General features: G+C 46.7%; 2 pseudogenes; one reads left to right on the top strand and one right to left on the bottom strand.

Annotated features, from left to right (window-relative positions):
- The window catches only part of LOC136656153 (5S ribosomal RNA), a 120-nt pseudogene extending 37 nt beyond the window's left edge, over positions 1-83 (top strand).
- An 18,846-nt stretch (positions 84-18,929) lies between these two features.
- On the bottom strand, positions 18,930-19,049 carry LOC136656396 (5S ribosomal RNA; annotated as a pseudogene).
- Between the last annotated feature and the right edge of the window lie 8,451 nt (positions 19,050-27,500).

Genomic DNA, 27,500 nt, shown 5'->3' with positions numbered 1-27,500 from the left:
ATCTGATCTGGGAAGCTAAGCAGGGTCAGGCCTGGTTAGTACTTGGATGGGAGACCGCCTGGGAATACTGGGTGCTGTAGGCTTATACCATAGTCTTTCCAGACTGAAGGTTGCCAACCACATATGCCAACCTGAAGCCAACTTTAATATAAAACAGTTTAATTTGGCTTTTAACAAATATTTCAGTATCCTTTCGGCTTGATAAAGGTTGGTTTCCCCCAAGCAATCTGGACATATTGTCTCCTGTGCGCTAGGTGAGCAGAAGGTTTGAAAAGCCAAGTGCTAACATTGTGTTTGAAGCAAAAGAGCTTCATCCAGCCGACGCAGGCAAGTCTCAAAGGTGATATCCTCAAAAGTGATAAATTTTTGGCCAGTAGTGGTGTCACCTCCCTTGTGCATGTCACCTGGAGTGGCCTGCACCTCCCTAGCGATGCCACAGATCGTGTGTTAAAGGTATATATTCTTCCTGCTCTCTGCAATACGTCCTACGGCCACCAGTAAAGTTTATATGTTAAGATGACAGTATTTCCTATTGAGAGCATCTACGAGGACATCTCTGTGCCAAATATGAATATTTCCAGATGGTTGGTCTCTGGGACCACCAGGGAAAAGAAAAGAAAATGTAACTGACTAAACACAAAACATATGAGCTTTTTCCTTGAGTGACCAACCGCCTATTCCAAAGGTTGGCATGATTAATCTACTAAGATTTCCTCAGCTTCTTAAGTCTGGTCAAAATCTGAGATCTCTGAGAAAATCCCCAGAAGTAGGACTGAGCTGAAGGGCAAACGGGAAGGAGGAAGTTATACATTCCTACATTGCTGAGGCAACCAGGAGACTTTCCCTTCCTTGTTGTAATGTTCCAGCTCATATTAATGTGTGGGAAGACAGTGAGCATTGCCCAGTTGTCTGGGCAACAGAGGAATGCTTCCCTATCTTCCCATGCTTCGTTGCATCCTTGAACACAATGAGGGAAGTTTAAAAAAAATAAAATTCCTTGGTTGCATAGGCAATCAGTTGACAATCTTTCCCAGACTTTGATGTGAGTTATTGATCTGCAGGACAAGAAGGTAAAGAGTTCCCTGGCCTTCTAAGCAATGCTCAAATCCTGTTCTTCTCCCTGCCCCAGGATAACAAATTTGACTTTAGTTGCGATGGCTGTGTCGTTGCATGATGTCCATCGCATACTCCACAATCCTCGATTGCCCTGGGTCAGACGCTGATGGGAGAAGAAAGTGATGTAGGTGACTGTGACGTTGTTGGTGCATTAAAGACACATTGGAGTGTTTGGGGAGCGTTTGGTGCTTCCAACCCTCCTGTTGCACTCTGACATTTTTCCAGTTAATGAGCAGCGTTGTCTGCCAGTTTGATAAATTAAAAAGGGAATGGGCTATTTTGCTTGGCTGCTTGCATAAGTATGACAGTCCTATAGGGGGCCTATGGCATGAGATCTCCACATCCACTGCCGTAAGTCTTCTAGCAACACAACTGTTGCACTGGGGCCATGTGTGTGTCTGAGCCGCTGATGGAGACGGCCATAGGTGCCGTGTGCCCACCACAGAGCAGGTAAGGGGCCGGTAGGGGTAGGTTGCTGTCAGTTTGTGGGCATTTTGGAGTGGGTATGGTAGGGGTGGTTTGGGGGCTGAAGAGGGTGGTTCCCAGTGGCAGCCGCATGCACTGAGATGCTACTCTGTGCTTACCTATGCTATCCTCCTTGCGTTTCTGTGGACCTACGCCAGCAAAAGAGCTGTCATGGGTCCAAGGAGACACACTGGGGACCAGGTGGCCTATCAGGATATAAGTAAGAAGCACCTTTACTTATCTCTCCTAGGTCATCCAGTTGTCGCCATTGTATGCACTGTGTGCTCCATCAGCACGGCTGCATGGTGGAAGATGGTGGGAGACAGGATTGTGCTCTTACAGTCAAATCCTACAGTCGAACAGAGCACAAGCTGAATCCTGGAGGTGAGATTTCATGAATGTCCACTCAAGGTTCCCCTACCCTGAGGCAAGTCTGCCCTGCCTGAGTGGGGCTAAAATCATAAGAACATAAGGAGAGCCTTGCTTGATGAGGCCAAAAGACCATCTAGTCCAGCTTCCTGTATCTCACAGTGGCCCACCAAATGCTTCAGGGAGCACACAAGACAACAGACACAACCTGCATCCTGGTGGCCTCCCCTGCACCTGGCAATCAGAGACGCACATTAACACATTTCTGGGAGTCTGTCCTTTTGAACACAACGGGACTTACTTTCTGAGTGACCATGTATAGGATTGCACTATAGGCAGGGTGACCAGATGTTATGACATCTTATGTCTTAAGGGAGGGCACCAGGATGAGGTCTCTTGTTATCTGGTGTGCTCCCTGGGGCATTTGGTGGGCCGCTGTGAGATACAGGAAGCTTGACTAGATGGGCCTCTGGCCTGATCCTGTGGGGCTGTTCTTATGTTCTTAACTACAATTCCCAGGAGGCCTTGCAGGTCTCTTGTTACCTGGTGTGCTCCCTGGGGCATTTGGTGGGCCGCTGTGAGATACAGGAAGCTGGACTAGATGGGCCTATGGCCTGATCCAGTGGGGCTGTTCTTATGTTCTTAACTACAATTCCCAGAATGCCTTGCAGGTCTCTTGTTATCTGCTGTGCTCCCTGGGGCATTTGGTGGGCCGCTGTGAGATACAGGAAGCTGGACTAGATGGGCCTGTGGCCTGATCCAGTGGGGCTGTTCTTATGTTCTTAAACTACAATTCCCAGGAGGCCTTGCAGGTCTCTTGTTATCTGGTGTGCTCCCTGGGGCATTTGGTGGGCTGCTGTGAGATACAGGAAGCTGGACTAGATGGGCCTATGGCCTGATCCAGTGGGGCTGTTCTTATGTTCTTAACTACAATTCCCAGGAGGCCTTGCAGGTCTCTTGTTATCTGGTGTGCTCCCTGGGGCATTTGGTGGGCCGCTGTGTGATACAGGAAGCTGGACTAGATGGGCCTATGGCCTGATCCAGCGGGGCTGTTCTTATGTTCTTATGTCCACAAAAGAGGACAAGGCACTAAAAATGTAGGACTTCCAAGAAAAAATGTAGGATATGACAAAATAAAAGCCAAAAACACTTGTATATTGATTTCCTGTGGTCAGTTTAAACACTATTACTTATTATTAAATTTAAAACTATATTACCTATAGTAATTTATTGTAATTTCTTAATTACAAGAAGGCTATGTGACGCCCCCAAGGGCCCACTCACAGGGGAAAGGAGGACATTTAAGTTCTTTTCCAGGACATGAGGCTGAAAAAGAGGACATGTCCTGGAAAAGGAGGACCTCTGGTCATGCTGCTTTTAAGACCAGGAATGGGCCAGGACTATGGATCTGAGCTAGAGAACTAAGGAGAGAAAGGAAAAAGGGAGATGGAACAGGGATGGGATCCTGACATAGGCCAGAATCCATGTGGGTAGCTGTGGCACTGAGCTACCGACACTACCACTTTTAATGGCAGTGGTTTCAAAATGGCTGCTGGTGGCACATGCATGTTTCAGAATGGCTGCTGTATGGCCATTTTGGACAGCAGATTCTGGGTTCTATTGCAGTAACCTTTAGGCATGCCTGAGCCGTTAATTTAGAAGATCAATGAATAGATTAGTCAGATGCATTTTCTTGTCTTTAGAGTATGTACATACATAACACTGAGTTTTAAGCAGCAGCATCTTTATCATGTAATCAGAACATTCTTGATGGATCAAACTGATCTACGGACTAAACACTGCAGCCCGTCAGGAAACATAATCAGGAGAGGTTGCTTTAGTGCTGTCGCCTGATTGTTTTGGCCTTGTCCGAGATCTCACTTTTCTCTGCCGCCCGGTGCTTCTTAAACCGAGATCCCGTGCCGTAAATCACCCGCCGGTTCAAAGGAGAACTCAGATCATGCAGAATGAATAGCCTGCAATGAATTTATGAAGTGGCCGGCTTCTCCTTGCAGTCGCTGTCTCCCATCTAAGGCCAGAGAGGAATTGATGTGGCCCTATTCTGAGAGATGTAATGGGTGATTTCAGGGAGGTTCGAATAAATTTTTCATTCCTATGAAATAATAAAAAGTTACAAAAGAATGCCTTCTCATATCAAGTATGTAGATTTATGGCCAGAATACACTTCTATGAGCCTTGGTTCCATTACAGCTCTTGGAGGAGAAAGTTTTTAGCACCTGAACCTTGAAGTCTTTATTTTTTTAATGTTCCCCAAAGGTCTTACTCTCCGAAGAACCATATCAATTGAATGGATACCGATGGAGTGTACAGTTTAGCCGCAGTTTTTCTGATGACACCTAAGAATAGTTTCAACACTGTAATGGGAAGTACAGGCCAATAAATGAAAGTAACATACCAGAGACAGCCATTACCCTCCTGCCCAACTTTTAACCCAGTCCAACCAAAATCCCCCACTCCTCCAATGCAGGAATACCAAAGAGATATATGCTACATGCTGTGGTGGTGGTGGGGAACTGGAGTGGTCTCCTTGGGGTAAGTGAACTTTTTTTGTTCACTTGCTCTAGGAAAGCTTCCATAGACCCTATAGGACTCCTTGATCCTGCACCAGCTATACCAGAGGTGCCCAAACCGCAACCCAAGGGCCATTTGTGGCCCTCGGGGACCCCAAATCCAGCCCACAAGGCCTCTGGGACTCCAAAGACTTGCTAGAACTTGCGCTGGCCCGACACAACTACTGTGTGCGAGGGCGACTGTTCAATCTCTTGTGTGAGATGTGGGCTGAGGGCTCCCGCCCCCAGGTTGCTGTTTCACATTTGTCATGCAGCAGTAGCAGTGAAGGAAAGGCTTTGCGCAAGGCCTTTTATAGACCTTGAGCTATTGCGAGACCTTCATTCATTCATATAAGTTCCATCTCCAATATATTAATTTATGTCAATTTATTCAAATTTTTCCCGGCCCCTGATGCAGAAAGATGATGTGGCCCTCCTGCCAAAATGTTTGGACACCCCTGAGCTATACTGCTGGCTCAAGACTGAGATGTGTTTGTTGGCAACCTTCAGTCTCAAAAGACTCTGGTTTAGCGCTCTGAATGGTGGTTCTGGCACAGCGTCTAGTGTGGCTGAAAAGGTCAATTCGGGAGTGACAATCCCTTCCACACTGGGAGCAAGTGCAGTCTGTCCCTGGTCTGTCTCCCTGGCTATGGGCCTTCCTTCTTTGCCTCTTTGCCTCAGACTGTTGGCCAAGTGTCTCTTCAAACTGGGAAAGGCCATGTTGCACAGCCTGCCTCCAAGCGGGCCGCTCAGAGGCCAGGGTTTCCCACCTGTTGAGGTCCACTCCTAAGGCCTTCAGATCCCTCTTGCAGATGTCCTTGTATCGCAGCTGTGGTCTACCTGCAGGGCGCTTTCCTTGCATGAGTTCTCCATAGAGGAGATCCTTTGGGATCCGGCCATCAGCCATTCTCACGACATGACCAAGCCAACGCAGGCGTCTCTGTTTCAGCAGTGCATACATGCTAGGGATTCCGGCTAGTCCCAGGACTGTGTACTTTGGAACTTTGTCCTGCCAGGTGATACCGAGGATGTGTCGGAGGCAGCGCATGTGGAAAGCGTTCAGCTTCTTCTCCTGTTGTGTGCAAAGAGTCCATGACTCACTGCAGTACAGAAGTGTACTCAAGACACAAGCTCTGTAGACCTGGACCTTGGTACGTTCCATCAGCTTCTTGTTGGACCAGACTCTCTTTGCGAGTCTGGAAAACGTGGCAGCTGCTTTGCCGATGCGTCTGTTTAGCTCAGTATCGAGCGAAAGAGTGTCGGGGATCGTTGAGCCAAGGTACACAAAGTCATGGACAACCTCCAGTTCATGCGCAGAGATTGCAATGCAGGGAGGTGAGTCCACATCCTGAACCATGACCTGTGTTTTCTTCATGCTGTCAGTCCAAAGTCTTGGCAGGCCTTGCTAAAACAGTTCATGAGCTGCTGGAGATCTTTGGCAGAGTGGGCGGTGACAGCTGCATTGTCCGCAAAGAGGAAGGTCACGCAGACATTTCAACTGGACTTTGGACTTTGCTCTCAGTCTGGAGAGGTTGAAGAGCTTTCTGTCTGATCTGGTCCGGAGATAGATGCCTTCTGCTGCAGTTCCAAAGGCATGCTTCAGCAAGACAGCGAAGAAAATCCCAAACAAGCTTGGCGCAAGAACACAGCCCTGCTTCACTCCGCTTCAGATGTCAAAGGGGTCTGATGTGGAGCCATCAAAGACTACAGTGCCCTTCATGTCCTTGTGGAAAGACCTGATGATGCTGAGCAGCCTGGGTAGACATCCAATCTTGGGGAGAATCTTGAAGAGGCCGTCCCTGCTGACCAGGTCAGCCTTCGTGAGATCTATGAAGGCTATGAAGAGTGGCTGTCGTTGTTCCCTGCATTTCTCCTGCAGTTGTCTAAGGGAGAATACCATATCAGTGGTGGACCTGTTGGCTCGGAATCCACACTGCAATTCTGGATAGATGCTCTCCGCAAGTACCTGGAGCCTCTTTAGTGCAACTTGGGCAAACAACTTTCCTACAACGCTAAGGAGAGAGATGCCGCGGTAGTTGTTGCAGTCACCCGTCGCCTTTGTTCTTTTACAGCGTGACAATGTTTGCATCCCTCATGTCCTGTGCTACTCCACCTTCTCTCCAGCAGAGACAGAGGATTTCATGCAGCTCAGGGGCGATGATCTCTTTGCAGCACTTTAGGACTTCAGCAGGGATGCTGTCTTTCCCAGGTACCTTTCCAGAGATGTGTAAAGGCAGCAGAAAGAGAGAGAGGCAGGATTCGGCATCATGTGAGTGTCACCAAATCCCAGTGGCGTCGCTACGGGGGGGTGCAGATCGCACTGGGTGACACACTGGGGGGGTGACACCACTACTGGCCAAAATTGTGAAATCTTGGTATTTTTGAATAATATGTTCACGTTATATACTAATGGAAGTGGAATTTCATGCAGAATGAAATGCAATGAAACGAACGGTAATGGGTGGGTACCAAACCCATCCATTCCCTCCCTCATTCTACCTCTCTCCCAGCCCTCTCCCCATCCATAAACGCCCCTGTTCCTTTCTTGACATTTGTCCAACATTCTTTCTCCAAGAAAGGTTAGCAAGGTGTCTCTGGACGTGAGCTGGTGTTCTCAAGCCCAGCATCTGGGGCTCAGTTGATTGTGGTCTCTAAACACAGAGGTTCCTTTTAACTAGTAGGGCCAACAGGCATTGAGAAACATCTCATCCATGCACTGACCTAATCTAAACTGTTTTGAGCTTGGTGTGATCTCACCTCCTGACAACAGACTGGCGGAACTACTGCGAGGGCTCGGAATGGGTAGCTGGTGGGGGAACAGAAGAGTCAGAAGAGTCTGCAGCCCACAGATTCCTGCTTGTTTGTTTGAATTCTCAGTCCTACTCACACATATATGCTCAGAATGATGCAACCTCAAACCATGCCTCTGTTGTGCAGCAGGACAAAAGGCTCGAGAGCAACATTTTGTTGGCATCCTTCAGTCTTGGAAGATGATGGTATCGCGCTCTGAATGGTGGTTCTGGAACAGAGTGTCCTCTCCAGTGTACAAAGCCTGGGTAAAGTAGATACGGAGGATAGACTGTTACCCATGCAGCAAATTCCCCCCTCCACGTCGCTGAAATGGTCCAATGGAAAGGCAGAGGCCAATACGGTTGGTTTCAGCGGCATTGCAAGAGTTGCCAGAATGTGACTGTGTTCAGCCATGAACTGCCTCAGGGACTCCGACTCCGGATTTTGCCTCGAGGTTGACTCCTGGAGCCTTTTCCATAAGAACATAAGAACATAAGAACAGCCCCACTGGATCAGGCCATAGGCCCATCTAGTCCAGCTTCCTGTATCTCACAGTGGCCCACCAAATGCCCCAGGGAGCACACCAGATAACAAGAGACCTCATCCTGGTGCCCTCCCCTACATCTGGCATTCTGACTTAACCCATTCCTAAAATCAGGAGGTTGCGCATACTCATCATGGCTTGTACCCCATAATGGATTTTTCCTCCAGAAACTCGTCCAATCCCCTTTTAAAGGCGTCTAGGCTAGACGCCAGCACCACATCCTGTGGCAAGGAGTTCCACAGACCGACCACGTGCTGAGTAAAGAAATATTTTCTTTTGTCTGTCCTAACCCGCCCAACACTCAATTTTAGTGGATGTCCCCTGGTTCTGGTATTATGTGAGAGTGTAAAGAGCATCTCCCTATCCACTCTGTCCATCCCCTGCATAATTTTGTATGTCTCAATCATGTCCCCCCTCAAGCGTCTCTTTTCTAGGCTGAAGAGGCCCAAACGCCGTAGCCTTTCCTCATAAGGAAGGTGCCCCAGCCCCGTAATCATCTTAGTCGCTCTCTTTTGCACCTTTTCCATTTCCACTATGTCTTTTTTGAGATGCGGCGACCAGAACTGGACACAATACTCCAGGTGTGGCCTTACCATCGATTTGTACAACGGCATTATAATACTAGCCATTTTGTTCTCAATACCCTTCCTAATGATCCCAAGCATAGAATTGGCCTTCTTCACTGCCGCCGCACATTGGGTCGAGACTTTCATCGACCTGTCCACCACCACCCCAAGATCTCTCTCCTGATCTGTCACAGACAGCTCAGAACCCATCAGCCTATATCTAAAGTTTTGATTTTTTGCCCCAATGTGCATGACTTTACACTTACTGACATTGAAGCGCATCTGCCATTTTGCTGCCCATTCTGCCAGTCTGGAGAGATCCTTCTGGAGCTCCTCACAATCACTTCTGGTCTTTACCACTCGGAAAAGTTTGGTGTCATCTGCAAACTTAGCCACTTCACTGCTCAACCCTGTCTCCAGGTCATTTATGAAGAGGTTGAAAAGCACCGGTCCCAGGACAGATCCTTGGGGCACACCGCTTTTCACCTCTCTCCATTGTGAAAATTGCCCATTGACACCCACTCTCTGCTTCCTGGCCTCCAACCAGTTCTCAATCCACGAGAGGACCTGTCCTCTAATTCCCTGACTGTGGAGTTTTTTCAGTAGCCTTTGGTGAGGGACCGTGTCAAACGCCTTCTGAAAGTCCAGATATATAATGTCCACGGGTTCTCCCGCATCCACATGCCTGTTGACCTTTTCAAAGAATTCTATAAGGTTCGTGAGGCAAGACTTACCCTTACAGAAGCCATGCTGACTCTCCCTCAGCAAGGCCTGTTCGTCTATGTGTTTTGAGATCCTATCTTTGATGAGGCATTCCACCATCTTACCCGGTATGGATGTTAGGCTGACCGGCCTATAGTTTCCCGGGTCCCCCCTCTTTCCCTTTTTAAAGATAGGCGTGACATTTGCTATCCTCCAATCTTCTGGCACCATGGCCGTTTTGAGGGACAAGTTGCATACCTTAGTCAAGAGATCTGCAACTTCATTCTTTAATTCCTTAATAACCCTTGGGTGGATGCCATCAGGGCCCGGTGACTTATTGATCTTTAATTTATCAATGAGGTCTGAAACATCTTCTCTTTTAACCTCTATCTGACTTAACTCCTCGGTCAGGAGGGGCCGTTCGGGCAGCGGTATCTGCCCGAGGTCTTCTGCCGTGAAGACAGATGCAAAGAACTCATTTAATTTCTAGAGATTAACTGGATAACATAGATACATAACTGGATGTATGTATCTAGATACATAACTGGATGTAGCCACAAGGCAGTGGAGGTTTGGGATCAGAGTTTTCCTTCTCTCAACATTTACCTAAATTTCTGAAATGGTGACCTTTTTCAACGATGGGACAATGCTGATTTCTCTTTGAGACTGACATTTGGAAACATTTGAGTTCTTTCAACGTCCTGATGGGAAATGATTCTTTTAAGACTCAAAATGGTCTCATTCCATATTCATGTTGGTCAAATCACTTTTTTCTGAACAAAAAAGGCCTTTGGCTAGAAATAATATTGCAGTGCCAGTATATTTCTTCCCTGTTCATTTAATGAATAACTCCCCTGTCCTATGTGAGACATTTGCACAACCTTTAGGCATAGGTGGCTGTCTGATTATTTTCTATATAGACTTGCTGGTCTACCCAGGCAGTGTGGCCCCAATACAATAAGTCACGGCAGACAACCAGCTAACCTTGTGAGTTGAATTATAATCTGCACCCACAGTGTTTCACCGCAGCCGTACCAATCAGACTCAAGAGGAAACAAAAGCATCTGACCAGGGGCTCTGGGTCCTGTGAATTGGCCCTGAGAGTCGACACAGAATTGCATACAGCCAGGCACAACTGCTGATGTTTTGATCCATAATTAATTATATATTTTTGCAGAACATCATAATCATATGTGGTGCTTCTTCTTTCTCCTGTCATTTGTCTTACATTAAATTGATGGTTCCCAAACTTTTTGGACTGGCACTCACTTTTTAAAATGAAACTCTATCCAGGGCCCACCTAAGTTTATCAGACTTTTTTTAAAAAAAGGAGATCTAGAAAGAAATCATATTTTATTTTATTAATTTATAAGTAGTAATAACCAGAAAAAAGACCGTCAAACATTTATCTCATTATATTTGCACAGGCTTGCAAACTGCAGGAGCTGAGCTCTTTGCAGGGTAATTAGCAGCTACAGAATCTGATTTTTTTAATAGCCTCAGGGCTATAGGCAGTTAGTTACCTTATCACCCTTTGGTTTCCCTCACCTTTTGGCAACCCACCAAAAACCAGGTTGTGACACACCAGTGGGTCCTGACCCACAGTCTGGGAACTGTGGAACCGCTTGCTAGAGGAACTCTGCGGAACTCTTGCCACAGGATCTCTGAAATCTGTGGAACTCCTTGCCACAGGAAGTAGTGATGGCATCTTGCCTAGATGCCTTTAAGAGGGGATTGGACAAATTTCTGGAGGAAAAGTTCATTACGGGTTACAAGTCATAGTAGGTACGTGAAAGCTCTTGGTTTTAGAGGCAGCTTCAGATGCAGGGGAGGTCACCAGGATGCAGGTTGTGTCTGTTGTCTTGTGTGCTCCCTGAAGCATTTGGTGGGCCGCTGTGAGATACAGGAAGTTGGACTAGATGGGCCTTTGGCCTGATCCAGCAGGGCTCTTCTTATGTTCTTAACCACTGCATTCAATGCACATTTTATTTATTTATTTATTTATTTACTTTATTTTATTTTAAAGATAACATCATTGAGAAATGGAATTTGGATTTCTGCGCTTTGCCCGTAGGAGAGTGTTGGTTGTTCTAGTGCTCTGCTTCTTTAGCAGTCACATGTATGACTTCAGTGTTTAAGAACAATGGCAATGGACAGTAATTAATGGACATGATCTCCATAACCCTGCACTGTTGGCCTATATTCGTGTCCCTATAGTACATATAAAGGCTTGTACATATAAAGGGACATATATATAGCACATATAAAGGAGAAGGCTAAGGCTTAGATCTAGTGGCTTGCCTACCCCATCCAATTCATACATAGTTGGTATAAAACTAGAACTCAGGATCCCCAAACTCACCCCCTTAATCATTCCATGACACTTCCTCTGCAGGCCTAAATGTTGCCAGTATACGAACCAACTTCAGTCCACCATAGCATGGTTTTTTGTTTCTGTTTTCAGTTTTGCATGGGGAACATAATATCAGTTTTAAAGGACAATTCCCCCCCCCCCGAATACCCTAAAGCAGTGTCATTGAAACCTTCCTTGTTGGTGCACTTTGCTAATGAATTGATTAATGCTGTTATCAGAGTGGGCTCACCCTCTGAAATTTCTTCCGAGCAGGGCACTAATTTTATAACATCGTTGTTAAATGAGGTGTGCAGGCTTTTAAAAATTCCCCTTCCAGGAGCACAACTCCCTATCAGCCAGAAACAGATGGGCTCACTGTGTAGTTTAATCAAACACTTAAGCAGATGCCTGGGAAAATTAATCAGCACTGAACCAAAACATTGGGATAAATGGTTACCTTTGTTTTGTTTGCTGTTTGGGAGGTTCCTCGGTCATCAACCGGATTCCTTCCTTTTTTCTTTCCCCCCCTCCTTGAAAAGACTCCTTGGGTAATGGAAAAGAGGAGGCTGATGTGTGCGATCACTGAAGGCATCGCACTTCGTGATAACACCGTCCTAATTATGTTGTCTGGTAATGCAAATGAGCATTTTGACTCTGCAGACAAATTTGTAGGGTGGTTGATAATGGAGAGAGAGAGACGCCATGCAAGAATTTTCCTTTTTTCTTGTTGCAAATATGCTCAGCGGTTTGCAGACTCAAAAGGGCTTCTGAGCAGTGGGCTTGTAAATCTGAACACTCCACTACGAACCTCTCCTAGTCTGTGTCAGATACGACCTGCATCACAAATCGTGGCTACAGTATGGGAGCTGCGTAGCCTGGGCTTTGCCTAGTCACTAGGGAAAGCACTTTCTGCTTGATGATGTCACTTCTAGCCATGACAACACTTCCAGGTGAATGACATCACTTCTGGAGGATCCCAGACAGACTGTCATTCTAAAAGAGGGGTGGGCAAACTTTCAACTTTAGGGTTCCTGGGCCTTTAACAATTGTGTATACCATTCTAATTATGTGTATACAATTAAAGGTCCAGGATCAATAAGTTGAAAGTTTGCCTACCCTGTTATAAAAAGTGGGTCCCAGTGCTAAAATGTTTGAGAACCACTAGTCTAGTGGTTCTCACACGTTTAGCACCGGGACTCACTTTTTAGAATGAGAATCTGTCAGGGCCCACCGGAAGTGATATCAGGACTGGAAGTGACAACATCAAGCAGTAACATTTTTAACAATCCTAGGCTGCAATTCTACCCACACTTACCCAGGAGTAAGTCCCATTTACTATCATTGTTAAAAGCATATACAGAGTAGCCAGTTCAAAGTACAGGTCTGTAACATTTCCCCAAATGCAGTCACATACCATGGTAGCATCAAGTCTAATATATTAAAAAATGAAATATTGAAATGAATGGGGACCCACCTGAAATTGGCTCATGACCCACCTAGTGGGTCCCGACCCACAGTTTGTGAAACACTGCATTAGTCTATTATATACTGCTGTCATCATATTTAAAGGCCTGGCATCACACAACAGGATCAATCAGGCAGGCCTTTCCCAGTCAAGGATTACCCAGATAGAACTGTATGAAGGGCACCTCTACTAACAGGTGAGGTGTATCCATTCTACATATCCCTGTCATTTGCTCCATCCAGGTCAGGGATTATTCAAAATTATTACTTCAAGCAAAAAGAAAAGTACCCTTCACCCTCCTTGTTACTGTATAAGGATAACAGAACATTTGGAAATGATACATAACATTTTCTTGTGTTTGCATGTTTACCCTTCTATATATTTGATAACAGGTATATCACATATACCTATCTGCAAGAGGGATCTGAAGGCCTTAGGGATGGACCTCAACAAGTGGGAAACCCTGGCCTCTGAGCGGCCCGCTTGGAGGCAGGCTGTGCAGCATGGCCTTTCCCAGTTTGAAGAGACACTTGGCCAACAGTCTGAGGCTAAGAGGCAGAGAAGGAAGGCCCACAGCCAGGGAGACAGAACAGGGACAGACTGCACTTGCTCCCAATGTGGAAGGGATTGTCACTCCCGGATTGGCCTTTTCAGCCACACTAGACGCTGTGCCAGAACCACCTTTCAGAGCGCGATACCAGAGTCTTTCGAGACTGAAGGTTGCCAATACAATATTTGATAGGCCTCTCAAAGTCTGATCATTCAAATGAGGACTTCTGCAGTCAACTGTGTAGGGTGGTTGGTAATGGGAGATCATGGGGATCTCCCAAAGGAGATCTCCCAAAGGAGAATGTGCAAGACTCTCTAGTGAAAATGCAGAAAATTCTCCAGAGGAGATAGTGTGGGGTGTCAGTAGTGATCTGCTGTGTTGACAGGTCTGGGAAGTATGGAGTTAACACCAGAACTTTGGCTTGCAATGGTTATGGCTTACAGCTGTAACCTAGTAGGGATAAGGAGAACTTTGGAGTTAAGGTGCAAGAATGATTGCTAGAGAAAGGGAGGTAGGGAAGGCTGGATGGAGATGGTTGCGTAGCTGTCAAGCCACAAGATTTTGGAGAACCAAGGTGTTTTTGCTGTGGCTAGAGAACCTGCTGACTGGAACAGGGGTGGGGAAGGAGGACTCCCTGCAGCTTGAACAGGTGAGCTTCCTGCCAGTTGCCTTCACAGAGGTGGTGGGGTTCACCAGGGCTTCACACATAACTAAGTCTGCAATCCTATCCACACTTACCTGGAGGTAAGCCCCACTGAATACAATGGAACTCACTTCTGAGTAGATACTTATAGGATTGTGCTCCAAGATTGTCTGTTTTTGGATAAGGGGAGCTAATTAGCCTAAAGTGGGCATAAGGTTTCTAAGTTTGAAAAGGGAACTGGATGGGTCAGACTCCGAAACAGTTCTAGGTGGAGACTCTGGAGCATCTCAAACTCCTTTACCAAGCCAGAGACCTGGAATCACTGGGCCAGAGCCTGCATTGCAGTCTGTTACTACATCCTACAAACAAAATTCTGCCCCTTTATGGCTTAGAGAAAGATTTGTTTGAAAGGCTTCCACCTCATTATTTTCTTCCTCTCCTTTTATGGCCCGGGACTGAATTTTGTTCCATTCCAGTTTATGGCTGTTCACCTATGTTATACACTTCTGCACCCAGGAGCTTGCTGCTTTTAGACTGACTTATCCCATAGGACTGCGGTTTTCAAACTCTCCAGGAGTTTGAAAGCCACAGTAAGTCTTTGCGGGGGCGGAAGCAGCAGGGGCAGGGGGGAGGCAGTGACATGATCCCCAGGAAGGTTGTGCAGGGCTCCCCACACCCCCAGGAGGTGCGATCCACAGGATCATGCTGCTGCCTTCCCCCTGTCTCCTGGCTGCCCCACCCCTTAAGGGGGCAGAGGCCAGGCCCCACAGGCTGGGGCGTCGCGACACCCCAGTTTGAATACCACTGCCATAGGAACTCTTATTCCTCCCACTCCACTTACACAAACAAACATGCACAGCTTGGCCAGAGAGCAGGAAATCTTTTAACTACCTGCTCTAATTGCAGAAATTCAGCTCTCTCCCTTTATTGTATGACCTGGAAAGTTATCTCTATGGCATTATTTAGCATAAGCTCAGCTCCCAGATTCATATCTGAATTAAAAAGACCTGTCATCTTCCCCCTGGTGGACATAATTTTTCCATAGGAACAACCTTCAAAACTTGCTGAAAATGTTCCTTGTGGTTCAGAGCCATCAGTGTTTGCAGATATGAACCCAGGTATGGTTTATGGTGATTAAATCATGAAATAGAACAGGCCGTTTTGTTTTCCTGAGCGCTCATTATAATCTGAAGCAGACAAAGCTAATAGCAAATAATATTGGTGTTTTAATCAATGAAAGTTAGGACAGGCAAAAGAAAGCATTTCTTTACCCAGTTTGTAATTAATCTGTGGAACTCCTTGGCACGTAAGGCATCTGGCCTAGATGCTTTAAAAGGGAATTAGACAGATTTCTGGAGGAAAAGTCCATTACAGGTTACAAGCCGTGATGGGGTTGTGCAAGCTCCTGATTTTAGAAGTAGGCTGCCTCAGAACGCCAAGTGCAAGGGAGTGGCACCAGGATGCAGTATCTTGTTGTCCTGTGGGCTCCCCAAGTTATCTAGTGGGCCACTGTGAAATACAGGAAGCTGGACTGGGCCTTTGGCCTGATCCAGTGGGGCTCTTCTTATGTTCTTCTTATGTTCTTGGATCTGCCAGATCTAGGGAGAATAAGGGAGAGGGGAAGAAATGGGGATAAAATCCTTGTGTATGATGGCACTGCAAGGAGCCACCCCAACTCTCCCCATTCCTCCTCCTGTCCATCCCTTCCCAGTCCAGACGTTCACCTGCTCTTCCCCTCCCCACCCCATTCCTCCCACTGTCCCGTCCCCCCCCACACCATCTTACCTGTGCTTCTGCTAGACTATGGCAGCCAACACCATGCCAATATCACTGCTGTTTGTAGCAAGGGTTCTGAAATGTCTGGCCTGCACAGTGTGCCACTGTATAGCCATTTACGACTACGTTTCCTCTGCTGTCATAAAACCCAGTTAGGATTGAGCTGTAAATCTGGATTAGAGGAACTATATTTAGGAGTGCCCAATTTCTTGCTGCTCTTCTCCATGTAAATAGCACTTAGCACAGCAATGGGAATGCTATGAGTGTTTATGATTTACCTGTACATGAACTGGCTGAGATATCCAGGTAGACCTTGCTTTGAGTTCATCTACTTGTGGAAGTTGGATGGGTGGATACCAGGAAGAGGGACTTCTGTACTGTGGTACTCCAAGTAAGAAACATCCTCCTCAAACTTAACCACCATTGCCTAGAAAATGTTCTACTTGTGGAAGTTGGGTGGGTGGGTACGAAGAAGAGGGACTTCTCTACTGTGGTACTCCAAGTAAGAAACATCCTCCTCAAACATAACCACCATTGCCTAGAAAATGTTCTATTGATTCCAGCATTTGATGGGATTTCGCTGCATTTTAAAATCACGTTGTTTATTCTCCTGATTTTTGTTTGAGATTTATTTTCTTCATTAGACTTAATTGTCTTATGTTTTATCTTTGTATTAAATTTGTTAATCTCTTGTGTAAACTGTCACGGATATCATCTGACAGAAAGGCAGAATAGACATTTTGTAAAATAAATGAATAAATAACCAACAGTGTAGCTAGAGGGGGTTTTGCACAGCACTAAGTTTTGCAGGGAGCCACATCTTGCAAGTGGCCCCTCCAAGTTGGAGCCATTCAAGTGCGTACCTCTAGCTTGCTTCTAGAGCAACTCATCTAAAAAAAAAAAATGGTGTCCCATCATAGAGGAGTCATTGAAATCAAATGCATGGAGGCCACCATGTTATAACCATAATACATGAAGGCTGCCATGTTTTTGCCATGAAATGGAGGTGTTTTTATCCCCTGGGGGCTGGGGATAAGAATAGGCCCTCAGTTTGGCTGTACTTGTCGTAAGAGGCGACTAAACAGCCACCGGGTAGATGGGGCTCGTCAGCCTGGGAAGGCAGCTCATCTAAGAGAAGGAAAGCTCTGATCCCAAACCTCCACTGCCTTGTGGCTACATCCAGTTATGGAAAAGACTTCAGGAGTCAACCTCGAAGCAAAATCCGGAGCCGGAGTCCCTGAGGCAGTTCATGGCTAAACACAGTCACATTCTGGCAACTCCTGCAATGCCGCTGGAACCAACCATATTGGCTTTTGCCTTTCCATTGGACCATTCCAGCGACGTGGAGAGGGGGGATTTGCTGCATGGGAAACAGTCTATCCTCCATATCTACTTTACCCAGGCTTCGCGCACTGGAGAGGACACTCTGTTCCAGAACCACCATTCAGGGCATGATACCATAGTCTTCCGAGACTGAAGGATGCCAACACATAGGAGGTGTTTGCCTCCATTTTGCTCCCCTGCCTGGAATGGCTGTGAAGGGGGAGGGGCTGCTTGCATTCCACGGGAAGGCTCCCTGCAAAAGTTAATGCTTTGCACCCCCTCTAGCTACGCCACTGCTCTGACACCATTCTTGAGGAGCAGCCACATCTTTTTCTCCTCAAGAATGGTGGAAATGCACCACCATTCTTGAGGAAACCAGGAAATGCAAAGGTCCAGCATAGATTTGTAGATGTCAGTGGGGATCCTGGTTTTGGGGTCCCTTTAAGACCTTGATCCTGCAAGATACATAGAAGTCTGTTCAGATCCCAACAAGCCAACACAACCACCAAATTCTTCGAGCTATCCTTTGTTTCCAGAGCTCTTTCTTTCTTTACGGGGAGGCTTTGCTCTTGTTCCTCAAGGAGTGTTTTAAAGTGTTAAAGCTAGAAAAGCGGAGGTTTACTTGTTGGCTTTTAGATAGATAACGGCACCAAAGAAATGATGGGAAAGCAACAAAAGTGGAGGGCGGGCGGCATGTAGCAAGGTGTTGAATGAAATGCAGATAAACAATACCCAGGCATTTTATGGTCTGGAGTGTTTTTATATTTGCCAATGTAAAAAGAGAACATTCATCCTCATTGAGAAATGAGCAGCCATTGGGCTTTAAATAAGCAGATCACGCAGGGAATCTTTCGAGGCTCCTAGAAGAGTCTTCCACTCACCTTAATTTCTTCTTTTTATGTGAGTGTTCCCTTGAAATTGGAATGGAGCTGTATTTTTTTCCCCCTGTGTGTTTTCTGCCTGGCTCTGCTTCGCTGTTTCAAAGAAGTGCGGTGAAGGTATGGTCTCTGGAGAGATGGTACCCTGAGTGCCCTGGTGGCCCCAACGTTCGGAGGGCAGCGTGCTGAATTTCAGCCTCCACCCTTCATCACTGAGAGTTAGAGGTTGGTTGGTTGGTTGGTTGGCAACCTTCAGTCTCGAAAGACTATGGTATAAGCCTACAGCACCCAATATTCCCCAGCGGTCTCCCATCCAAGTACTAACCAGGCCTGACCCTGCTTAGCTTCCGAGATCAGACGAGATCGGGAGATCGTGTTCAGTATAGGGAGATGGTTGGCAACCTTCAGTCTCGAAAGACTATGGTATAAGCCTACAGCACCCGGTATTCCCAGGTGGTCTCCCATCCAAGTACTAACCAGGCCTGACCCTGCTTAGCTTCCGAGATCATGGTATAAGCCTACAGCACCCGGTATTCCCAGGCGGTCTCCCATCCAAGTACTAACCAGGCCTGACCCTGCTTAGTTTCTGAGATCAGACGAGATCAGGAGATAGTGTTCAGTATAGGGAGATGGGTGGCAACCTTCATTCTCGAAAGACTATGGTATAAGCCTACAGCACCCGGTATTCCCAGGCGGTCTCCCATCCAAGTATTAACCAGGCCTGTCCCTGCTTAGCTTCCGAGATCAGACAAGATCAGGAGATACTGTTAAGTATAGGTAGATGGTTGGCAACCTTCAGTCTCGAAAGACTATGGTATAAGCCTACAGCACCCGGTATTCCCAGGCGGTCTCCCATCCAAGTACTAACCAGGCCTGACTCTGCTTAGCTTCCAAGATCAGACGAGATCGGGCATGTGCAGGGTAACAGTTGCTGTCAGAGTTGTTCTTAAACATTTTTATTTTTTCTCAGATTTCATTCCCCCCCCCAAAGGACGAGAAGTGCAGAAAGTGGTGTTTTTATTCCAAGAGCACATTTTTATAAATTATAATACTAAATTACCGGGGGGGGGGGGGGACACACAAAAAAATCTTCCCTTTTGTTTCCAAGGATGATTGAATGAATTTTTGGGATGCTGACTCAAAAAAATAGCATTGGTTTTGCCTGGTTGGCTCTAGTTTGGGGGTACGGCATAGCCACCTTATATGCCGATTCAAGCTTCCTCGTGAGGAAACTGGCGCCATGGCTTCCTCACAAGGAAGCTGCTGGAATTGGCATACGGCATATAAGGTGGCTATGCCATACACCCAAAACTAGAGCCAGTCAGCAAAACCAATGCCCTTTTTTGATTCAGCACCTCCAAAATATCTAAGAATAGGTCTAACTTTTAAGACAACAAAATATATGTAGGCCTATGTTGGACTAGGTAGGTTAAGGGTGGTCAACCTTTCAGTTTTAGGGCTCTTGGACCTTTGTGTAGAAGTAGGGATTTCTTCAAGTGCCACTTGTCATGACACCAGCCTGATGCAGGAGACAGCTGCCTCGGTTGACCTCATGGATGGACTGGCCCTGAAATAGATACCTGCCCAAGGGTTTCCTTGAGAAAACTGGCTGGCTGGAGAACTTGCACTTCTGGGTTTCACTCTCCTTGCCTGCAAAATGGGGGGTCACACCCCTCTAGAGCTCAACAAGGGGATCCCATTCTGGGAATAATTCTCAACCTGCAGATTATTTCAGTGGGTCCCAGAGATTTGGGTGCTGCCATCTTGAAGTTTGCGAGATTTTGTGAGATCTGAAATGGCTGCACCTGGTAGAGTCATGAAGAAGAGGCTGGGGGTGTTGTAACCCCAGAAAGTTTGGAAACCATTGGATTATTTCCTAATGAGAACCCAGGACATCACCATCTCCTGGCTCTCATTCATGTAACAAAAGGTGTTAGGAGACTCTTTCATGGAACAGATTTCATTGTTCTTTGTTCAAGGGCTCCTGTACTTAACAGTTCAACCACATCATTATTTGTGGCCATAAATTCTACTTAAAAGGTTTGCTGTAATTATTGAATGCTTTTGCAGACAACATAATGCGTCCTAGCCGAACAATGCCATGCATCAATTATACGATCTTACCTGGGTTATTTCGTTTTCGTTGTGAAAATATGAACAAATTACAGGGAAAGGAACATAGCATTATTGGAGCCACTATTTTGTAGCTCTTCAAATAACCACTTGCCCTTTTCTATCACTTGATAAAATAGGAATAGTGGATGACATGGAGGTTATTTATCAAGGAAAGCAAGTTATTACTGGGTTTCAAATAACTGGGAGGCAAAAGAGCATTATGTTTTGGGCTGAGCCAGAAAGCCGCAGCAGCGTGTGGGCGTAGACCGTGTTTGGGGAGACACACACACAGAAATGTGCATTTTCTTAAAAGTATATATATTATAACCGCACAAATCTACAAGTGTCCATATCAAAAACAAACCAAAAGCCCCAGAAACTGCAGATTGAAACACAGGACATGGGGAAGAACTTGAATAGATTCTCCATAGGTTTGATTTCCATAAAGTTCTTAAGTGAGGCACAGACAACTTGAAACAAAGCCCTTCGGTTGCAAAGCTGCAGGGGGTGGAGGGAATGGAAAGGACTGCAGGGACTGCAGTGTGCTGGGTAAGTAGCCCCTGACACTTGCCATCAGAGCCATTCTGGACAGCAACACACAAGGAGATGCAACTTAGTTTGGTAAGCACCCGTGGTTTTCTGTCGCTGCCCAGGGTGACTCTAACAGCGAGTGGTTGTGGTTTGCTCTTTCAAAGAAGTGCGGTGAAAGTAGGGTCTCTGGAGAGATGGTACTCTGAGTGTCCTGATGGCCCCAACATCTGGAGGGCAGGATGTTGAATTCAACCCTCCACCTTTCATCACACCTGTTTACACGGTGTATTGTGGGGCCTTCAGTACCTGCTTTGCCCCCCCCCAGCTACACTATTGAAGGGTTTCGCTTTCTTTCTTAATTATATTCACAGTCTAATCTCACCCAGTGGTGTAGCTAGAGGGGGTGCAAAGCACTAAGTTTTGCAGGGAGCCTCACCGCAGCATGCAAGAGGTCCGTCCCCCTCCTCTTCAGAGCCGTTCTGGGTGGAGGGAGCAAAACAGAGGTGAGTTCCAGAGAAGATTCAGAGAAGAGGGGAATGCCTCCATTTTTCTCCCCCCTGCCTGGAATGACTCCGAAGGGGAGGGGGAGAGGCTAGGAAAAAAAGGTAGGATTGGTCTGCTAGAGAACCAGATTCTGTGATGTATTGTCATGAAATTCTGTGGGCAGCTCTGTGGAGCAGATATGAGCCACGGGGTCTTTGTGACCTTCATGTGGCGACTATCCACAATGTAGCAGAAGAAACCAATGAAGAGGCGTTCATGGTGCATCCAACCACCACCTTAGGTTAGGCCAGCGATTTTCAACCACTGCGCCATGGCACGGTGGTGTGTTGCAAACAGTCTGCAGGTGTGCTGCGGGAGTTTGGGGAAGGGTCATTTATTAGTAGGGCCATTGGGGATGTGAGTCCCCCACCAACAGCACGGTGTGCCTTGTCAATGGTCAAAAAACAGATGGTGTGCCTTGACAATTTTAGTAGCTTATCAGTGTGCCATGAGATGAAAAAGGCTGTTGGGCATGCAGGGCCTTTTTAGTGATGGCGCCCAAATTGGAAAAGTTTCTTCCAGGGAGGCTCACTTTACCCCCCCCCCCTCGGTCTCAGCTTCAGCAAAGCAAAGGAGGACTGGCTGGCTTCTTTCAGTGGGCTTTGACTATCTTTTCGAGTTCTGCTGCAGCTGGTTAGTTGATCGGGGACTGCTTAATTAGTCGGTGTTGCATTTTCAGCATTTTGTGAGCTACTTAGCGGTCGTCTTGCTTGAAAAGAGATATAAAAGTGTTAATCTTTAATAATTTTTTTTCCCCCAGTAACTGAGGAGGAAAGCCATGTGAGTCTTTTTTGACCTAGTTGCCTCATTTTCACTGCCTTATTTTCTCAGAAGGCAAAGGCCACTGTGGCTGGTAGAACATTATGTAGGCGGGTGATCGCGAAGCGTTGACATGTCAACTGGTTTGAGCTTTGCAAACTGGGCTGTGCTACCAGCTGCAGTGAGTCTTCTTTCCTCCTCTCCCCCCCCCTCCAGACATGACTGGGACTCCCAGCAAAATCCACAGAGGCCTTGTTATGTGTTACCAAAACCTACTGTCCCCTTCAGCTGCCCATCCGACAGCGAGGAGTGAGCATGTTAGCCAGCTGGTTGACACTGCATTGCCGGCAGCTGAGGTCAATGGCATAAATTCTGCATCAGCACACAGCTCCTGAGAGTGGCTGTGAGTCAGCTTTGGTTCATGAGCAGCTTCCAGCTACCAGGGTCAGTAAAGGCAGGAGAGAGAGAGAGAGAGAGAGAGAGAGAGGCCAACAGAAATAGTCTCTGATGAGTCTTTTGTGAAGTCTGGTGTCTGAACTTTGTGCTCTTGCAGGGGGGCAGACGAGGGAAGCAGGTGAGGTGTTGTGTATCGGTGCATCACAAACAAAACCTATGTTCAGATTCCTGGCAGTGCTATATTGAAGTCACTAAACCCAAGTCCTGAGTCAGATCTCAGGTCTCTACCTTCAAGTCAAGTCTCGTCCTTGCTCAAATTCTCAAGTCAAGTCTCGAGTCGCAACTCGAGTCCCTGAGTCAAATTTAAGGAACAAAGGGAGGTGGTGGTGGGGCGTGTGTGTGTGGGGGAGTTGTAAACACCCCCGGTTGGAAGGTGCTCCTGGGGGCCTGCTCCCCATTTCCCAGCTGATTGGCAGTGATCAAAGTGCTGCAGGCTACCTGAAGCCACTAGCTGCAGCAACATCACCTGGGTAAGGTGGGCGGGCGCTTCCCGCCTTGTGCAGGTGAAAATGCTCACGTCCAGATCGCCAGGAGGTCTAGTGGCACTGTGTGGAAGTGCCAGTAAAGTTACCAAGAACACACACAGTGACTCGGACATAAAAATGGCTTTGAGTTCTGAGTCAAGTCCCAGATCCCTGCCTTTCAGTCAGAAGCTGAGTCCAAATCAGCGATTGATGGGACTTAAGCCTGACTTGGGATCAAGCAGCGGAACTCAAGTCTAGATCACTGCTTCCTATTATAAACTTTTGTGGCTCATACTGCTTATTACTGTGAAAACAAGGCAAGGATGACAACACCTAAGTAGTTCTTCAGCTCAGATTTCAAGAACTTCTCCTGCTTTCCTTCCTACCCACTGGGAGCCTCCAAGCCCCCTCCTACTTTTCTACTCACTCCCCCTTCAGCATCCAAACCTCTTCTTCGCCCGCCCCCCACTACTAGCGAAGGAATTCGGTACCTAGCACTAGAAAAAAATGACATTTGCCAGGACTACTGGCACCTGGGTTGCTGCCATCAGGGCCTAGGAGAGGGGGGTAAAGGGGGTAATTTGTATCCAGGCCCAGGGTCAAAAGGGGGCCCAGGAGCCAAAGGAGGGGCCCCAGAAATTTCCTGGGACCTGACATTTTCCTATCTACTCAAACTTGTTGCCCATACAGGATGCTGGGGACACTACTGATGCCACATGGGTGGGTAGACCTGGGCTCCAAAGACTTTCCCAGCTGTCTCTGCCCATCCCTCATCCTGCTTCACCCCTATTCTGCTCCACCATCACCATCCTGCCCTGCTCTGTTTCACTCCTCCCCCCCCCTTTGCAAAGGGGCCCAAAAGAAACTTTGTACCCCCTGATAAAATTCCTCTCAGAGCCTCTGGCTGCCGTCCCAGTGCTCCAAGGAGAAGGAGATGAGCAGAGGTCTTCCTTCCTCCTTTCATTTTGGATGTAATGCACATGCTCAAAGACATGAATAGTCTAATTGTTTCAAATGATAAAATCTATTTAATGAAGCAATGATCATGCAGGTGTTTCGCCAGTTCACTGCTGTCAACTGTTCCAGTAATCAATCCCCACGCAGATACTTTGGGCACACTGCATATGAACCCACCGGAGGTTTACAAGCAGAGGGTGGATGGCCAACTGTCAGGGAAGCTGGAACAGTTGCCTGCACTTGTCAGGGGGTTGGACTAGATGACCTCCAAGATCCCTTCCGACTCTAATATTCTATGGCATTCAGAAAGAAGAGGGGGAAAAAACAATATTTCACATCTGAGTCATTTGATTCTCTGTCATTGGACATAGTACTGGTTAGTAGTAATGGTTACTAAGCATAGTAATTGTTAGTAGAAAATGACCTTAGCAAAATATCAGTGTTGATATTCAGTCAGTGTCAATCAATGCACCAGAATTCTCTTTCAGATATTTGATTTAGGGGTTCTGTGTATTCCTCTGCCCCAACCCCACCCCACCCGCACATTGTATATATGTTGTGAGCACATTAACACTGTGTATATAGCCTTGCAGATGCATGCCAGAATACAGGTACGATGTCACTTCTCGGTTCCCTGGCCCTCAGCAGATGTCATGAATGCTGACTTCAGCCCTCTGTATGAAACGTGTTTGACATCCCTTCTCTAGATCTCACAGGTGACAAGCTGCACCTGCTGAAATTCCCTCCTTGATACAATTCTTAAAGGCCCAGCATCCCTCAAGTGGAAAGTTTGCCCACCCCAGCTCTCCATGGTAGCCTAGAAATTTAATGAAATAGCACCATTAATTAATTGTTGAAATGGCTTTTGCTTGCTGTTGACATCCACTATTGCCAAAACTCAAAGTAATGAAGGCAGGCCGACCTAAGCCACATTCATGTTCAATGCACATACCTCATCTGCATTTTCCTTTCACTTTCACTCCTAATAAACCCTTTAAAATGCGCAGGTTCACAAACACAGCGTTTTAGCATGCTCCCTTGCTGCCACATCCACCGAAGAACCAGAAAGCCGAAGAACAAGAGAAACCTTTGACGAAAACGAACTGAGAATTGTCTGATTATATTAATAAACAGCTTCACGAGCCCGGTTGTACTCCTGCTCTTAAATTATGCATCATTTGAGTTGGGTCTGTAAATGCTAAAGAAAACCTCACCGCCTCAAATATTTATGATGAGTGTAAAATATTGATAGGACGAGTAAGTGAATTAAAATCAGAGAATATTTGGAATATACTTGCAATTCACAAAGGCTTTTCTTGGAGAGGTGAGACGGATTTAATCAAGGAATTTGCCACACTAGGACTACAGTCCTATGCGCGTGTGCCCTAGGGATAACCCCACTGAACTAGGTGGGTTGTATCCAAAGAAAGTCCATCATGACTAAATACCATTGGAATGAATTGAATTAGTCATAACTAACCTGTCTCATTGAACTGAATGGTGCTTTACCCCAAAGGAAGTTAAACATGGTGTTAACAAGAAACAACAGCCAATATAACAGGGCCAAAGGGGATTTGCTGCTTAAAAACTACATAAACACAGGTATGCACTTATTGCTAGCCTAATGAAGCACATTTGTTGAGAGATTGCACCAAGTGGTATGGACCAGTGTAGCTAGGGGGCTCATCCAGGCATCTTCTTTTGCTAACCCAGTGAAGTGGGTGGGACCTCCTGGAGATTTGTACTGGGCGAAGAACATATGCTCTTCAGCCAATGCGCTGATGTTTTGAAAATGCTCCGAAAGCATTTTTTTCAAAGTGTCAGAAAGGCCAACACAAACATGAGCATAAATGCTTGCTAGTCCAGTGCATGAACCCCTGACCTAGGTGGGACAAAGGTAGCCAGCCCCCTGGAGCTTCCCTTGATTACCCCAATTAACCAACCATCTTGGATAGTTTTCAAGGCTTCCTAGTTTTATTATGGAACAAAATGAGCAGTATATGAGATGCAGTTCCTCAGACTCCATCCATATATTATGGTTTGGGAACCTTTGGGAGGAACTTTATTTCTGGCATCGCATCCTCTCCAAAAGCTGGGCTTTCACAGAGTCCAGTTTTCAAGTCCAGTAGTTGGGGGCTTCTCTGTGCCATAAAACAACTGTCAAACTCAGCCAGGACTCATTGACTCACTGTGATCTTCGTGGTTTAGCCACTGGAAGCTACCGGAACGGATTATTTTTGTGACCACAGGTCCCAAATTGACTCAATTTCCTGGTGGCCCATGGGTTTGTCATGAATTCACCTGCCTATAAGTGCTTCCAGGTCAGTCTTGAGCAACAACAACCAAACTTTTGACCCTTGTCTGTTCCCCCTTTCATTGAGCCACCTTGCCCTTTAGTTTGCAGGGTGGTCTGCTTACTGAGAACTTGGCCTCCAAGTGACTCCACCTCTAGACTGGCCCTCCTGAGGATATGCTCCAGTGCTCCATCCAACACCTGCCCCTATGCTTCACCTTTGACTGTCTAGGGCTTAGTAGTGACAGGGACATCCACAAGGGGAAATGTTTAAGTATGCAGCTTTCCGGAGGCATTTGTAAACATGCAAAGCTCACTTTGTGTTTATCAAAGTCTCCAAATAAAAAGAGCTCATAGAAGGAGACCTTTGGCTCCATAAATGCTCACCCTCATTAACCAGCCTGGCGCTCGGAAGTCTGAAGTGAGAATTGCAATTTGTAGAAACCCCAAGCTGGCAGCCAATTAAATGTGAATTCCTCAACATTGTTAACTCAAAGGTCAGTCAGTCCTTTTGAGGGTGTCGTAAATGGCGGTTTCGCAACTAATTAGTCACATGGGCTGGACTTTTGCATCTAGGCTTTAATGAGCCACACCATCGCCGTCCAGTGACTTCAAGATGCAATGGCTTTTCAAAATGATGAAGGACAATTAAGGTGGGATTGTCATCTTAGAAGCACATCTTAGAAGCACATCTTAGAAGCATTTTTCAAATCAGAATGGCAGCTGAAGGGGTCCCAGTCCAGTTACCTGAGGAAGAAAAGAGAACCCGCTTCTCCAATGAGAGCTTTACCCCCCCTGGGGTGGGGGGAATAAAGAGGATTTCCTGACCAGGAGGACCTCTGAATTTTCTGAATTCAATCTCAACCTGTTGGCCCTCATCCTGACTCCAGCCACCTCCAGACAGTGCTCCTGGACTTTCACAGTGTCCTTGGAATGAAATGGCAAGGACAGATAAAACTGGGTGTCATTAGCATACTGGTGACACCGCAGTCCAAATTCCTTGATGATCTCCCCCAGCGGTTTCATGTAGATGTTAAAGAGCGTGGGGGAACAGAATAGAACCCTATGGCACCCCACACTGTGAAGGCCAGTGTGCCAAACAGGAGCTCCCCCCCCCCCAGCATCACTATCTGGGATCTGTCAACCAAGAAGGAATGGAACCACCAAAAACAGTGCCCTCAATCCCCAGCATGGCCAGCTGACCTAGAAGGATGGTTGATGGTATCAAGAGCTGCTGAGAGGTCCAGCAGGACCAACAGGGACACACTCCCC

This window comes from Tiliqua scincoides, chromosome 6 (assembly GCF_035046505.1).
Source record: "Tiliqua scincoides isolate rTilSci1 chromosome 6, rTilSci1.hap2, whole genome shotgun sequence".
NCBI lineage: Eukaryota > Metazoa > Chordata > Lepidosauria > Squamata > Scincidae > Tiliqua > Tiliqua scincoides.
Note: the sequence above shows the minus strand (reverse complement) of the source record. Positions and strands in the feature narration are given on the sequence as shown.